Below are 16,431 nucleotides of genomic sequence, written 5' to 3' on the forward strand. Positions count from 1 at the left end.
GGCGCCGGGGAGGGGCCGGGCGAGGGGGCGGGCGGAGCCGCGAGTGACAGCGGGAAGGGGAAGGCGGGAGAGGGCGGGCGGCCGCCGGCTGAGGGGTGAGGGGAGGGCGAGGGGGCGGCGGGAGGGCAGCGGCAGCACCGCGGGTCCCCGGGGGCGGGGGTGCCGCCGGGGGCACGGCGGGGCGGGGGGGCGGCGGGGTTGTCCCGGGGAGGGGGTGACAGGGACCGCCCGGGATGGGCCCCGGCTGCGAGGACTGCAGGGGAACGAGGGTGAGGGACGGCCAGGTAGAGGAAAAGGGGAGAAGGGAGGGGGGAAATAATCGGTGAATATTTGATACGTGCTTAAAATAATGAGGTTACTCACAACGTTTTGTTGTTTTGTGCAGTGTCCTTCCTCAGTAGAGCAAGTCGTGATGGAGATGGCCAGTGGCACCTGCGAAGCCCTGTATTCCTCTTCCGTTCAAAATCGCTAGCTGGCGACACGGCAGAATTCAACGCTGCTGTTAAATGGATTTATTTGGGAATTAGGTAAAATGCACAAAAATTATCTCAAATTGATCCCTTGGGCATAATTGCCATGGTGGTACAGCTTTAGGAATTGTTCAGAAACAGGCCTGGTCTATGATGGCTTTGCTGTGTGAGTTTAAACTGGTTTCTTATTATTTCTACGTCTTAATGCAGATTTTATACAGAAAAGTTTGCTGTGCAATACGATGTATTTTCAAATCCTATTTCCATAGAAATAGTCTTCTCTTAATCCTGTCTTTCTTAGTAGAAGGTGATTATTTTTTATTTCCAAGGCTTATTTAGACTCTTACATTTTAAATGGAAAAAGCATTTAATAACGTACGGAAAAGTCTGGTAGAAGTTAGAAAATAAGGTAATGTGTAATAGTAGGAGAGTAGTTTAAAATTGTTGGAATATATGTAAGCAAAAATTTTGTCTACATGGCTAAGCATCTGATCATCTGGCTCTAATTCCCCCCCAAAAAAACCCCAAACCCACACACTTGGATATGATACTAACAAAGTGAAAATAACAGTAATTTCCACCAGTTTCAGTGCTTCTAATCAGAAAACTCTGTGGGAAGAAGTGAAATTGTCAATTTATTGGACACCTTCTAGCCACAAGCTAGAAATAGTCCTCAAGTAGTGTCTGTGGGGAGCTGCCTAGGAGCAATCTGTGGCTTTGTTTCCTTCTCCATAACAGATGGTTGCTGGCAGACTGGGCTTCTCATCAGTGCGTTCCCTCCGAACTTTTCTGATTCTTGCATGTCTACTAAGCGTGTCTCTTCCTAGTAAATTTAGTCCTCAAATTAAGAGATACCTGGGAAATACTTGGAAAGCACACAAGGGAACAGAAGGCTGTCATGTTGTTGGCTCCTTCAAGAGAGAGGGGTGCCGGAGTATTCTTTGTACTGAAAGAGTGCAATAAAGGGCTGGAGAAGGTACCTTTTTTCTTTTTTTTTCCCCCTGCTTTTAACTAAGTGGTAGATAAAACATTGATTTAGAAAAAAAAGATAAAAAGACTTTGATGAGGTTTCAACAAGTTTTTGGTTGGAAGGAAGTATAGGCATGAAGCGGAAAAACTGAATGTAAAGGAAGTCAGAGGGAGCTGAAGAGGAAGGGAAAGAGAAAAGAAAATACTGGGATGGATTTTCCTTCCTCCCAGGCCAGATACCGAGGCTACATCTTAAAAGGAATCCAAAAAAGCCCACAAAATACCTCCTGTTTTTTGGTTTTGTGTTGCTTGGGGTTTTTTTAAGGAATTAAGAGAGAGAGATTCACACACACAAACAGACATGTATTTTTAGGGATACTTCTATTTCCTATTCTTGGGAAGCAGGGTAGCCAGTCTGGAGCTTTTTAGCTGCAAGCAGCTCCCCAGGAGCTCAAGTGTTGCTCTTGTGCTGAGGTTGTGTCACATAGCCAGCGCAGAGCAGTGCTGGGGGCTGTTGCAGGAAGAAGAAAACCATCAGGAGTTACTAAGGCAAATGTTACCACTCGCACTTGAGTCTTGTTGCGTGTCGAGTCCAGGCCCATCCAGAAAGAAAGCTAGAATCCCTGGTGAGCTACTGACATTTTCCACCTGCAAACTGTTCTGCCTTCCAGAAACCCTTCTGCCCTCCAAGCCACATACTTTGCAGTTCTTGGTTGTGTGATATGGTGCTTTACAGGATCACAAGTTTCCTGCCCTGATGAATAGCTGGCAAATTATATTGCACTAGCTGATGGCCATCCACCAGAACTTTTTCTCATAGTGCTATGTGTTTTATCAACGTGCAGTTTTACCAATAGATCCCAAAACTACATAAGCCACGCTGACTAAAGCATACTGTATTCACAGGTAGAAATTTGTTCGACAGACCTAGTCTTACAGTTCAACACAATGCACGAACATGTTCTTTCACACCATCAGGAGGTGTCCAAATCTGCTCCGTATTTTGTTATCCTAGTGATTTACTTGTATTCAGTAGATGTGCACAGAATTTGGTTCTGTCAACACTAACAGTGGAGTTACACAAAATAAGCGTATTTTTTATTTTGACTTGCCGGATTTATTTACATATTATTATAATTTTTTTTACAGTGCTGCATAACAACTTTTAACACATAACTGTCTCTAAAGATCAGACATTTCATTTGAAATTTATTACAGGTTAAGTTTATAGATTAAGAGCATAAAGGCACGGAAGACTGTTAAGAATCCTAGCCTTAAAGCTAATATGTTTTAACCAGATGGTAGGAGTTTAAGACAGACTGGGAAATAAATAGGAAGTTCACACTTCTTAATACGAACAGAGTATGAAAACATTCAATTCAGCAGAAGTGCATAATAGCCAATGCAGAATAAAGAGGGAACTCTTAAGGACTAGAAAATATGTTGTGTAGCTATCTACTGTGACATCGTACATTAAAATTATTTTCCTGGATGCCTACAATGCTATATTTATACTGAATAGTCTATTTTTTTATTTTGTGAATTCTAAATATTTTGAAAGATGGTAGTATGATTAACTATTAATAAAGTCATATGTAAATGAGCATAGAATAGATGTGTTCAGTTATATTTATGATTTTGCTACTGATGTTACGTATACGTGAAAAGTGCTTTCCAAGACCTCCATTGAAGAGGAAGGGGAGGAAGCCAGTACACTGTTTAAACAAAAATTGTAACAATGTTGTTTAGAGAGAGGGGAAACCAGCTTTTAAATGTATTATGGCTGCAACCTGATGTCATGGGCTACAGGAGGAAGAAATCATTAGCTCAGAAAAAAGGCAGCACTGGCACAGTACCCATGTGCAAATGTTAATAAGGATATGCGTATCAGCAAGGTGTGGGACCAGATTAGGTGGATGAATGTTAGTAATAAAATCCCTCAAGAGTGCATTGTCTTGTTAAAGGAAAAAGCTGATTTACAAGAGGTTGTCGTTTCTGTTAATCAGATAGAGGTATGTTCAGGAAAAGGAAATGTGGGGAAAACCAGGGTGATTTGGGACAACAGACTTGATCACTAATGTCCTATTGTATCAGCAGTGATTTTCCCTTTGTGGTTACTGATTACTGTGAATGCTGTGTGATAGTATGTTGAAGTACAGGAAGAACAGCAGTAGTGTTGCATTAATATTTGGACTGTATATTTGCAGTTGGAGGGTGAGAAGTAATGAAAATGCAGGTTTAGATCTAGTTTGTACAGTATGTCACAGTCGTTGTGGCTTGTAGCCTAACTCGCTCTTGCTGTCTGAATGTTTGACAATGCAGGCATACACGTAGGCAAATAAGACTTCTAAAAATACATTTCACAAATCATCCATTCCAGCTGTCAGGGTGAGAACAGTCCTTTTGTCCTGCAGTCCTGGACAACTAAAATCCTATTTCAGACAAGTGAAATTTAGTTATTTGCTGCCTGACAGGAAAGCTGCTGACCTATGCTTTATACCACTCAGTACATTGACCGACCATTGTGTCCAACCTGAGGCTTAAAATGAGAATTGGCCTTTTGCCCAGCTTCTTTGTAAACAATACCAAATGGCAAAAGAAATGTGTGGTTAGAGCCCCCAGCCTGCTGTTTGGAAAAATTCTTGCCTGTTACCTCCACAGGGCAAGTCCCACTTTGGAAAGAGTGAACATGACTGACTATATATGGCCACCTAAAAATAAAAATAGGGACAATCACCTTTTCTTGTCAGACAAATCAAAGATCCAGGTCACCTTAAAAAATCCTAGGCTGCAAGCCAATGATACTGGCTATAGGAAAAATAAATAAATAAATAAATAAAAATTCTCTTAATCCTACATGTATCAGTCCAGTTCTGATCAAAGTGAATGGAGGCCATTGACTTCAATTGACGTTGGATATGTCCCATGACCTTCTAGTTTATATATTTAGACTCCCCATACTAATCTTCTCTTCTGCAGGTCTGATGTCATCACCATTATTATAAGCAGAACTTGTCACTTGATTGACAGCAAATAACCTTTCCAAAAAGTAGCCAACAAGTAAGAATGTTTTGTAAGAGTGACATATGATCATGACTGCCTGCAGTCCATTTTTGTTTACAGGCAGTGGAAGAATTTCAGATATTTCTAAGGTCAGTGTCCCTAGTCCAGAAATGAAGAAGATGTGTTTGTTTTTAAATTGCTGTTCTACTTAAAAAACTGTCTTCCAGTTGTGCCGAAATGGAGGACTTGACCCTGAAACAAATTCTTTGCCTGCTGCAACCAGTTAGATGGGCACAGGAGTGGAGTACTCCCAACTGCATGCACAAAATGGCCACTGGCATTTCATATTTTTGCTTTAGGAAGTCAACTACTTAAACACATGTATAATTTTTTTTTAATGTCTGGTGATTCAGATGTCTGGGATCTCATTTTGCTTGTTTTCTTGAAAACTTTCACAAAAAGGAATCAGCTTGCAAAACCACAAAAATTTACTTCTCAGCCAGCTGTGGTAAAATAGTTTGCATGGCCATCTAAATACTGGAGAAGTTTTTATATTTAAAAAATATGTTCTGATGAGTAGCAAATGATTATGAATTCATTATTAGTTACCCATTAGCAGTTGGCTTAGAACTGTTCAAAGTATGCAGCAAATATGGAGGTGTTGAGAGAATATTTGTGAGACACAAAGAACTGTTGTTGACATTTTGTAATACTAGATCTTAGAAGATTGTTATAAAACAGATATGCTGTAAATGTGTGAATGAGAACTAGGCTGATTTTTTTTTTAACTTATGGCATTTAAGTATATTCCATTGTAAGGTTGCGACTTAAGAGTAAAATGTAGTTTTATGTAATTGACCCAACTTATTAATAGGGTATTTAGGGCTTCTCATATGATAGAGCCTAAACACTATTTAAGAAGTGAAACAAATTTTAGAATTAATTCTAGAACATTTATAAACAGGTATAGAAAAATAGTATCCCTTCTACTAAATGTTTGAAATTAGAGGCTACCTGCCAAATTATGTTTTGTTTGTTTGACTTTGTATGACTGATTGCAATAAGGTATTATGTATGTTTCAGATAACAGAATTTGACTTTTTTAGTAAGTGTCTTATTTTGGACATATAATTCTTATTTTAATAGTCTATACTAAAGATGTTACCATATAAATGGTGAATTTTAGATTATTTATTTTAACTTATGTTTATATAAATACACAAAAATTAATCAGGTTTATAAATATGTATAAATATTTTAAGTGGTCTAGAAACAAGCTGAAATGGTAGTTTTAATGGTTGTTCCTGCAACACAGGATTGTTGCAGGGAGACTGTACAGGGGATCAGATGCTATTGCATTACCTTAGTTCTGTTAGGGCACTGTAACAAAGGCAACTTAATTTCAGCTGCCTTAGTGGTACTGTTATTACATTTTGCCTATACAGATCATTTTGTATTGGAAAACATGGAAAACTGCCAAATAAGGAGTAATTTTGTAATGGAGAACATGGAATTATGAAAGTAGGTTGAACAGAAGTATAACAGAGAAACATGTAAGTCAGTATCTCATGATTGAAACTTTGCTAAGTTATTTGATTACATACAGAAAAATGTAGTAGATAAAGCTGTGATCTGATGCAGGCATGACACGTGAATGAACTAGTCTTTTCTCTAGAGTTTCTTCATTAATTACAGAAATACTCAAAGGCCCCAACTGAGATTGGGATTGAAGTAATCCATTTACAGGAAGGCATTTCTCAGGAACAACAAAATATGAGACTGACAAAGCTTCCTTCATAAACTACTCTTGTTAAACCCTTCAACACAGAGCCTCTTTTGGGTGTCCTATCCAAACCGGTCTGGATCTCCTGGTGACATCATGAAATGTGAGATGCCTATAACCTAGTCTTTGGCCACAATGGAGCTTTGGCCACCTGTCTGTCCTGTGCTTGAGAAGATATTCAGGATGTTGACAGAGAAGACTGGGACTTATCTACTGAAACTCGGCAACCCAATCTCATCTGTTGTCCAAGGGACCTGTGCAGCTAGCACTGCTTGAGTGGCTGAGTACCATTTTCCTCTGGCTCCAACAAGAAAGCCAACGTAGCTGACCACAGTGGCTGGTTCAGGTTCTTGATTTGTTTAGCCAGCTTCTAGCACTTTCATACTTTCTCTGTAACTGCTGCCAAGAGTGTATTTGGTTTGCTTGCATTGTGGTCCACCACCTGGGCCTGGTTCTGCTTGATAAAGCTGACATCAGGTTTGAGCAGCTCACTCTCTTCATCACTAAAGCTGAGTGATACAGTGTCCAGTGATTTTTTGTTTGTTTGCTTTTTAAACTTCCTCAGCCAAAATGGTACACAACTGGCTGTGTTATCAGATGCAAATATCCTGCACTGCTGGATACATGCCAAGGATGCAGGAGCAGGTCTCACAGTGTTTATGGCTCACTCTGCTGTTGTCTTTTTCATAGCCCAGAAATTCCATCTGCTTGAATCTAAGGGCTACCGGAACGTATTTCTCCAGCATCCCACAATAATTTTAGATCCTTCACCATCTTCCAAATGTGCCAGGGCATCTAAGGCAGATAGATGCCCTCTATGACTGAGTGAGCTAGTTAAAGGTGCTCTCTGCATGCCCTGTCTCCATTTCTACCTTCTCCTTGTTTCAAGAGACACATGCAAACCTCTTAATTGCCGTTTGGCTCCAAAGGTCCTGATTCATCTGTCATTAATATAAGTTGTGTGTAGTTTTGCTGAAATGGATAGTTGTGGTTCCCAGCTCTTGCACGACATCTGATCAACTGCAGTACTGTAAAAGGAGGTATAAAAAGCTACCAAGTCAGTATCAATCTGATCACAGTTCTTGCTGGCGTGAGAGGCGGGAAACAAAACATCAGTCCCACAAGAACTGCACATATGCAGTATGCAACTCTTGTGTGAGTTGTCCTACCTGTCAGCACGAGGGACTGTGAGACAACAGCCCTGTGGTAGCAACTGACAACTGAGGTTTGAGGGGAAGAAAGATTTTCAGCTTTGTGTGTGCACTGCTAAATAATTCAAAGAAGCAGATAAACAGTACCCACAGGTGAAGGTTTTTTTAAAATTTCACACTGATGAATCAAGACACTATAACCCAAATATACATACTTCAGATCCTTTTAGGCACATAACATGGAGCCAACAGTTACTAAAACATAATGGAGTAGTAAAACAATCTGTAGGCCATACAAATTCTGTACATCAGTTGTTTTCTGTTGTTGGATTTTGCACGTTAGTTTTCTTTTGGAATTCCAAGAGTTAGAACGAAGAAATTATATGATATAGATCTTTCAATGTTAAGCTTTGGTAGTGGTATTGAGCATCAACACACTGTATATACATCTTGAGGATCTTTGTAATTCCAAGAGTTGGAAGATGAGAAGGCAATAAATAGGATACAGAATATACTCTTTTTCCTTTTTAATGGGAGAATATCTCAGACATGGTGATGTAGTTGACAGATGTTCCATTTAGCATAAAAGAAAAAGGAGAAGAAAAGAGATTGAAATGCATAGTCATATAGGAAATAAAAAACCTAATTAGTAAGGGAACTAATTAGTAAGGGAACCTATTGTGAATTTATCACAATAAAGTAGCTTATGCTTAGCTTCCTCTAAGTAAGCTAAATACATGCTGCCTCCATATGAAATAAAGAATGATATGCCCATTATTTTTGATATTTCACTAATGCTAGCTGTAATCAGTTTTTATCCAGCTCAACATGCCAAGAAATGCATATGCACATGCACAGGTACACACATGTATTTGTCTTATCTTTAATTGTTACCATATATATTGTGAGAAATAAATGAATTACCTGTTTTTACAAAGATTAATATGATAAAAAGACACAGAGTTGATTTATCGTATTTGTCTTTGTTTTCCAAGATACCAAAAGCTAAATAGAAAAAGATGGTAAATAAACTGTAGTAGCATCAGGTCTTATAAATAGCATTCTGAGTTGGGGACACAATGCAGATCTAAATATTTTCTCTTCTGTACAAATTTGGAGACAATTCTGTTCTGACATAGAGACTGTATCAGATAATACTCATAAAAGTAATGAAAAACGTCTATTGTTATGTGCTCTTAAATTAAAATGTACAACATGCACATCTATCCCCCAATCTACTCAATATTGTTTCTAGAGAACAAATAATCCGTAGAGTTGTTGAGCTAACATGATTTGCTATTTCCTGGAATAATTGCCCACAACCATGTGAGCTTGACCCCTGTGCCAGCTAACAAGCTCTTGACTATGTATGCAGGGTGACCCCAATGATGGTCTCAGAAAAGTAGGATTTAGGGATTAGACACATTTGTTCCTAACAGGAGTTGTGTTTTCTCCTCATATGGATTAAATAACATGCTGACAGTCTTCAGAGTTGCTAATTTTGGCCTTCTGATTGCAAGTTCCATGAACTTCATGTTTTGCTTTGTCTCACAAGTCTAGGAATGGTGGTTTCCTGAGAAAATCAAGCTCATAATACTTTGGGACACTCTCTCTCATGGTTTTGTGCATGTAGAATTGGAAAACCAGCACAGGCCATAATAAGAATGAAGTTCAATCTGTAGTGGTTTTATACCCTATGTTTTCAAGAGTGTGTAATCATTTTTCCGAAAATATATAAACAGAAATCTCTGTAAAGCTCATTTCTCCAGCTGTACAATGGTATACATGTAATTTGGGGATTTCCAGCCTTAACTATAGTAGCAGTAACAGAAGATATTTAAAGCCTGTTAGCTTTGGTCATGTTTTTACTTAATGATTTTAAAAATCATGGTGCAGATCTTGCAGTGAGATCCATTTACACATAGATCTCATTGAAGGTCCAGGACCTGCAGTTAATATGATTCCATGCTGTGTCTAATTGCACTCCCATTTTACATAAAATAAATGTGGGCATTTGTTTCAAGGTCAGCAATTTATTAATTAAGAATAGTATTTGTAAATACCCTCAAAATCCAATTCAATAGGAATTTGAAAACCTCAAAAATGCAAAGATCTGGAGAGTTTTCCCCCTGCAAAATTGTATGGTAGCATGAAGAATGAGGCACAGAGTTGTATCTGTAGCTTAAAAGCCTGCAATTATTTGCATTTAGTTAGTCATTTGTGCCCTCTGTATGGTCATACCCTTTTAAATTCAAGGAGTTTGAAAATATGCACAAGCAAAAAAATGCAGGCAGGTATTTCAAACGGAACCTGTGGAAAGAACAACATTAACATGTAGGTCTCTTCAAAAAGATTCAGTCTCCGGAACTGGGGTTTTAAAGAGATACTGGCAAAAGAATCAGGCTCATCTGATATGCACAGCAAAAAATGTCAACCTGAAGGGTAGACATCTTCTAAAACAAAATCTACATTACCAGAGAACTTCCTTGAACTGAAACAAGCTGCAAGATGGGCTTTCTTACAATATTAATAGTAAATTTTGAGGAGACATTCTCATTATGCTTTTCACTGATGCAAATTCATTAAATTGCAATGATAATAAATCTTGAGAGATTTAAGTTTATAAATGAATATCAAAGGATAGTTTCTGGGTTTTTTTAAGACCCTGAGATTTGTTTGGCATGTAGCTGAACAATCATTTATCTTTGCTGACAGTCTGGTTTACGTTACTAGACTATGTGCTGCTGTACACCAAATGGCATTGTCCAATTGGGTTTTATTTTTAGGCTGCTTTGTAGCAGATGCAGACTGGCACATCACTGCTTACTCCAGTGATGTGTGTTACATTCCCAGCAGGAGCCCCACTGAGAGGGGAGGAAGGAAACTAGTCACAGAAATGATAGCAGTGCAAAGCACAAGTCTCAAAACTCTGCTTTAGTGGGTCAGCTGCCAAGAATTGCATGTGAATGGTACTTTAAAGCTGTCTTCGCTTCCCATTAGGGACTCGACTTACAATCGAAAAATTGTACATAGGGAATTTGCTAGAACTTCGAATTAATACGGACATGACCAAAACAGTTTAAGTCACCTCCTATTTGATACTGCAAATTCCTAATCCTCAGACATGTATGCTATTCACTGCAGCAATGATGAACATTTAAATTAGTAAGCATATTTTAAAGAACATACTCTGAGAGCTTGGTTCTGCTGCTTTAAGATGAGCGGCAATCTTTGTGTTCACTTAATGGGAGTAGATCAGAATCTATGACTGCAAAAAATGTATTTTACTAGAAACCCAAGTAACTTAAATGTCTGTATTAAACCATTTCCATTGTGGAAAGTACTTTTAATCTGGAAATACATATCATTTTCTCTAAATAGTATGTTTTAAGACCTTTCGTCTCTATTGCATATATGTGCAAAGTAAGTACAATGTGTAATATTTATATAATTATACATAAATATAATAATTAATAGTTAATTAAAGCTAGTATAACGTATAATAAATATAACAATTACCTGAAAAAGTAATAGTTGTGGGAACTGACATAATTCCACTAACATCAAAATGAACTTCCCATTGTTTTCCGTGGAACCATATTTTACCTCACTGATTGGCTCATCTTATAAAAACGAGATGATGGCTGGGTCACAGACCTACAAACTAGGCTTGCGCAGTCATCTCCTCTGTGAACTTGGCAAGTGCTCTTACTGTGAATATAGTCAAAAAGTATACATAATTTAACAACCTTGCTATCCTACATGAAAAAACCTGCTTGCTTTCTTTTTAGATGAGTAATTTGCCTGCTGGTTTGTCTTATTAGTGTGACACTACTAATGCAGTTATGATAGAGTAAGCTTCCTGGGCATTGCATGATTGGCAGAATTATTAATTGTGCTTCCTGAATGTCTATTCATTTTCATATTGAAGTCAGCAATAGTAACTTTTAATATTAAATGGGCCAGGCTGACAACTAGTAAATAGATAGATCTTTATTGAAATTGTAAACCGAATGTAATATAAAAATCAGAGGAGGCACCATTGCTGTTCTTCCAGTCACCGTTCAGAGTAAAAACCTTATTTCAGCTTCTCTGCTTGTAAAGGGAAAGAAACACTGAATTGCAAGAGACTGGCTGAAGTTTATATGTAATGTCTCAAAACACTTCAGAAGGAATTTGCCTGTCAGTGTAGATTACACAAAAAAAGCAGAAAAAGCTTTCCACATACACTTGGCTTCCCAGAATACAAGAAAAGAATACATGTGGTCAGAGCTGCTTTTGTGTAGCCACTGGAACCTGGATGATTGCAGGCCATCGCCCTGCAGCCTTTCTGACCAAGCAGAAATCTGCTTTTGAAAGGGGCAGACCCCCATGCCCTCAGCCTCAGACTTCGCTGCTGCTTGCGCTGTACATGCAGTAATGTTTTTGATGCTGTGTGCTAAGGCGGAAGATGAGGCTTGAATAACAAGCTTCTGCTGTGTATTATCTTTTTTTGCGAGAGAAGAGAAAGATTTTTGCATGGACATTAAACTGGAGTCCAAATAAGTCTGATGCTCTATAGTGTCATCTGCAGCTTGAAAACAACTATTGCATGGGGCCTGATTTTGCTGCCATTGAAGTTATCGGTGTCTCAACACTTTCAGTTCTGTTCCTATATTAATGTTTATGGCGTAAGTGCCAACTACCCATCAGATTTCAGCCTCAAGTCACACATATATATCTGAAGTGATTTTGTACTATTCAAGTAAGTGTTCTTGGCCACCATTAAAAGCTCTGATTTCTGTAGCTGTGGACATTACTGAAAATTCATAGTTCTTTTCTCATTATTGAAAAGAATCCCCTTGCTTTCTGTAGTATTTGATATAGCGTAACGGTAAATTATAAATTAATTTCCTGCCTTGTTAAAATCCATTGCATATAGAGGAATTGTACCCAAGATGAATGTACTTCTATGCTACCAAAACAGATCTAATCTGGTAGCCAGTAATTGTTTCATATAACAAAAAATAGCAGTCTTTGTTAGAACCAAGACTTTTTTGAGACATGGTGACTTGATAGCTTTGGTAAAACAATAGTTAACGGATGAAGAGATTTTTTTCTGCACTACTAGAAGTGATATAGTGTCACAATCTGTAAATTTAGGAAATATATCTTCTAAAAATAACTCTTAAAACACCTCTCTCAAGTGTAGGATTCTACTGTTGGATTTGGCTTCCATGATCATATAAACAGTAGTACTCGTGTTCCTCTCAAAAGAAATATATATTTTAACTACACATGCATCTTAGCAGAGATGAGACCCAAATGTGACAAAAAGGAAATTGCTCTCATCTTACAGAGTTTGATTAAAGCTTTAGGCATAGAGCTTTTTAAATGACAAATGCGCTATGAAATAATATTATGTCTTTATACTCCAGAGCACTATTAATCTGAGGTTTCAGGACTTTTAAGAAATGTTAATTAACTAGTTACCATTCATGTAAAGTGTTAGCATTACAGTCATTTTGTGGGCTGATAACTGAAGCATGGAAATACTCGGTTCTTCAGAAAGGATGACACTGGTGTTCTCTTCCATGTGTATTCCCTATCAGGTGTATACAGAGATGTTAACAGCTTATGCAGTAGTGATCTCCACGGATCTTCCATCAAGTTAGCCCAAAAAAAGCAGGAACAATTTGGGGAGAGACTGTGAACAACTTCAGTTATACCCCAAGCAGGATGTTAATGCAGCCTGAAGCTTTGTGTTGGACACTTGGGAGCCCAAATATGATCGCTAAGAAGCCAGGCATTCTTCTGAAGGATTTGAAGCAGTTGCATATTCAAGGAAAGAACAGAAACACTGTTGGCTGTTCTGCAGGAAAGTAAAGATTTGCATTACTTCAATATATCTTTTTTCAGAAATGTATTTTTATTTTCTGAAAAATACATTTTTATGTATATAAATATCTAGTTACCTACTATAACTAGGGTAAATAATGTGCAAATTAGGAAGTCACTGTTAGGTCCATTGAAATGCATCTCTGCACAGGCTTGCTGAAATCTATTTGTGATTTCAGTATAATTAAAGAATATGATCATTGCAGAATACGACTCGCAATAGGAATTTTGTGCAGTGTGGGTATAGGAATCATTCAGCTAATATACATTTAGCCTAATGTCTTGTTTCTAACAGCAGCCATCAGCAGATGATTTGGAGGAAGGTGTAGAAGACCCATAGGTAATGAATAATCTGCTGTACATATCAAATCTCAACTTAATCTTAAATCTGTTTTGAATGTTAAAAACCGGAAGCATGGCATTTTCCTATACTTCCCACAATTTTTTACTCGAAGAAATCACTATTTTCGAGTATTACTGGCAACAATTTAACCCCTGAATCTCTTTTTGAATCTTGTGAAATTGTTGGTCTCAATGATCTCCCTTAACAATAAGTTTTGTAATATAATTACATGCTTATTTTGTTATTGTTATTTTTGCATTTCACAACAAATTTCCTCTTGTTTTCCTGCTACAGGACAGCAAGAACTGAAGTTCAAAATCTACCTTTCCTGTACTATTCTGTAATTTTTATGGGTTTTTTAATCACAGGCCTTTCAGGCCTGATTCATTTTAAGGGTAAAAACCAAACATCTTTCAGTTTGCTTCTTCCCTGGCCCAGGTCATTCTTTTCATCCTTTTAATTTCATCTAACTCTGCAGTATCCTTTACTGAGATCTTTGCACTCGTATCATTATACTTTCTTCCAGGTAAAGTTATCAATATTGATTTCTCTAATATTCTTCAGCTTACTCATTATGACTTTTCTTATACATCCCAACATTTTGTTTACCTGTTTTAGCCACAGCTAATCATGACCTCAGTCTGTTTTCTAATCTGATACACTTTTTTAGAATGCTTTGAATCATATAAATAACTCCTTCCCGCACGTAGCACAATACTTTGTAGTTATCAAAATTGAGTTTTGCTTGCCATCAGTCTGCCCATGTGATGTTGTCTAATTGGGTCTTTTGAAGTTCTTTCTAGACCTCTCTAGCCTTAATATAAATAACCTGTCTTCTACAGATTTTGCTGCTCCCTTTTCAGATCTTTGCTTTCTTTCCAGATCAGTAATAAATATATTAAAACCCAGAAAACTATTACTTAGTAAAATTGCTAATATAAAAAAAGCCCTAGTTTGATAATTTTTCTGTCTCTGAGAAAGTTAGCCCATTTACTATAATGCCATTACCCATCTTAGAATGCCAAGTAATTAAAATACGGTAGCTTAACGCTCATTTATACTCTGGCTTTTCATAGATGAAAGACTATCTGTAATAATAAGAAACTTATAGCAAATATCTCTGTTATGGACCATGCCTCTGACATAAATGGAAATTTTTTTACCCACCAGAATACAATTTATGTTCTCAGGATGCCTTGTGGGTTTTGGCCCACATAATTATTCCTTAAAAGGAGAACGATGCCTTATTAAAAAACCCCATCATTTCAAACTTTTGAGTTTTACATGTATTTAAAAAAAGAATTTGGTGTTTTGGACAAATCTCTAGTATTTTAAGGGTGACCTCTTTCAAAAGTTCTGATTATTAACAGAACCCCCAGTGAAACTACTGAATTTCCCATTACCTTCAATGGGTAAAGAGATGGGCCACCCCTGATGGCATTCAAAAGCATCGCCCCTGTGTATAATCATCAAAACAAGTGATGTTCATATTTTTTTTTCAGAATGATGATGTTTGTGTATTATGAGAGGAGTTTAAAACAAGGTAGTAACCATTTTGCAATTCCCTGGTAAGTACAGGGGGAAGTCCCCGGGACCGCACAGACACCGAATACTCAGTGCAGTATTGCCATCTGTTGGTAACTGCTTAGCAAAGCTGCAGAACTGCTACAAAGCCTTGGACGATCAACTGCCACACCGACTTGATGTAGTTTATTACTATTTTCTGCTTCCGAGAGGCTACGTTTCCTTGGCGGGGCATTTGCTCTGTACTGCTGCACTGCTGGGGAACTGGCTGGACAGGACAGGCGGCCTCTGGCTCCCAGCTCTGCCCCCGATTGTTCAGACCCTCTTCCACATCTGAAAAAGTCTGCGACGAGCAGGCAGGTCTGTAGCAGGAATATTAAGAATCCCCCCCACCCCTCCAAGGGGAAGAGAGAAGGGAGTGGAATCTGAAAAATTTCTCTGCATGGGTTTTAAAACCTGTAAAACCTGCAACAGATAAAAAGCATATTAAAAACACAGTTCTACTTTTTAGCCAAGAAGTGTTTGTGTATCATGAATCTAACCAACAGCAGTACTTTTTAGTACAAAAGATACGGCGCAAGACCTGGAATCAGGAGTGTGGAGTTCCAGTTCCAGTAACTCATTAGGAAACCCTCAGAGAACTATGTAGAGGTTCACTTTTTCAGCACTGCCAAGCTGAGATGCTCTGCAGCAAGTTTCAGGAGCGCCAAGCATCTGTATCATGGATTCAAGATCTGATACCTCTGCACAAGATCCATCAATATCCATGTTTCCTAAACATGCATATTCCAAAATTTTGTTTTATCTAATGAACCAAAAGTCCTTATGAGGACTATATGAACCATACAATTACTACAACCAAACAATTACTACATGCAGAAATTAATTCCAATAGGCAAGCAATAAAACATAGAAAGAATGAGCAGTGGGAGCATTAAACAAAATCATCACCACCTGTGATTGCTGTCCTGATCATCAAGAAAGACTTTAAAAGTATTCTGAAGACGAGCCCAGGAACAAAAACTTTTTATGGTTGGACTAGATGATCTTCAAGGTCTTTTCCAACCTAGATGATTCTGTGAAAAATGACAAGGCAGAAAAAACATGGATATAATGGAGACATCAGTCTTACAACACATTGAGATTTTCCACACACATGCTACCTCATGGCCCAAAGGAAATGGGTAACTGATGTTCTCTCTTATGTGTAAGACCTGTATTATTTCTCCCCTTGCAAGTTTCCTCCACTGTTGCAGATGCCAGGTACCTGTTTTTTTCCCCTCAAATTGTTTAACTGATTTACCTAGTGAG

At 38.0% G+C, this 16,431-nt stretch overlaps 1 long non-coding RNA gene across 1 annotated transcript; it reads left to right on the forward strand.

Annotated features, from left to right (window-relative positions):
- The first annotated feature begins 37 nt into the window (after positions 1-37).
- Positions 38-15,630, forward strand: LOC141948598 (uncharacterized). Its single transcript, XR_012630509.1, has 4 exons — positions 38-95; positions 386-527; positions 12,968-14,122; positions 15,175-15,630. It is a non-coding gene; the product is annotated as an uncharacterized LOC141948598 (long non-coding RNA).
- Positions 15,631-16,431: the final 801 nt, after the last annotated feature.

Source organism: Strix uralensis, chromosome 12 (assembly GCF_047716275.1).
Source record: "Strix uralensis isolate ZFMK-TIS-50842 chromosome 12, bStrUra1, whole genome shotgun sequence".
In the NCBI taxonomy this organism is placed as follows: Eukaryota; Metazoa; Chordata; class Aves; order Strigiformes; family Strigidae; genus Strix; species Strix uralensis.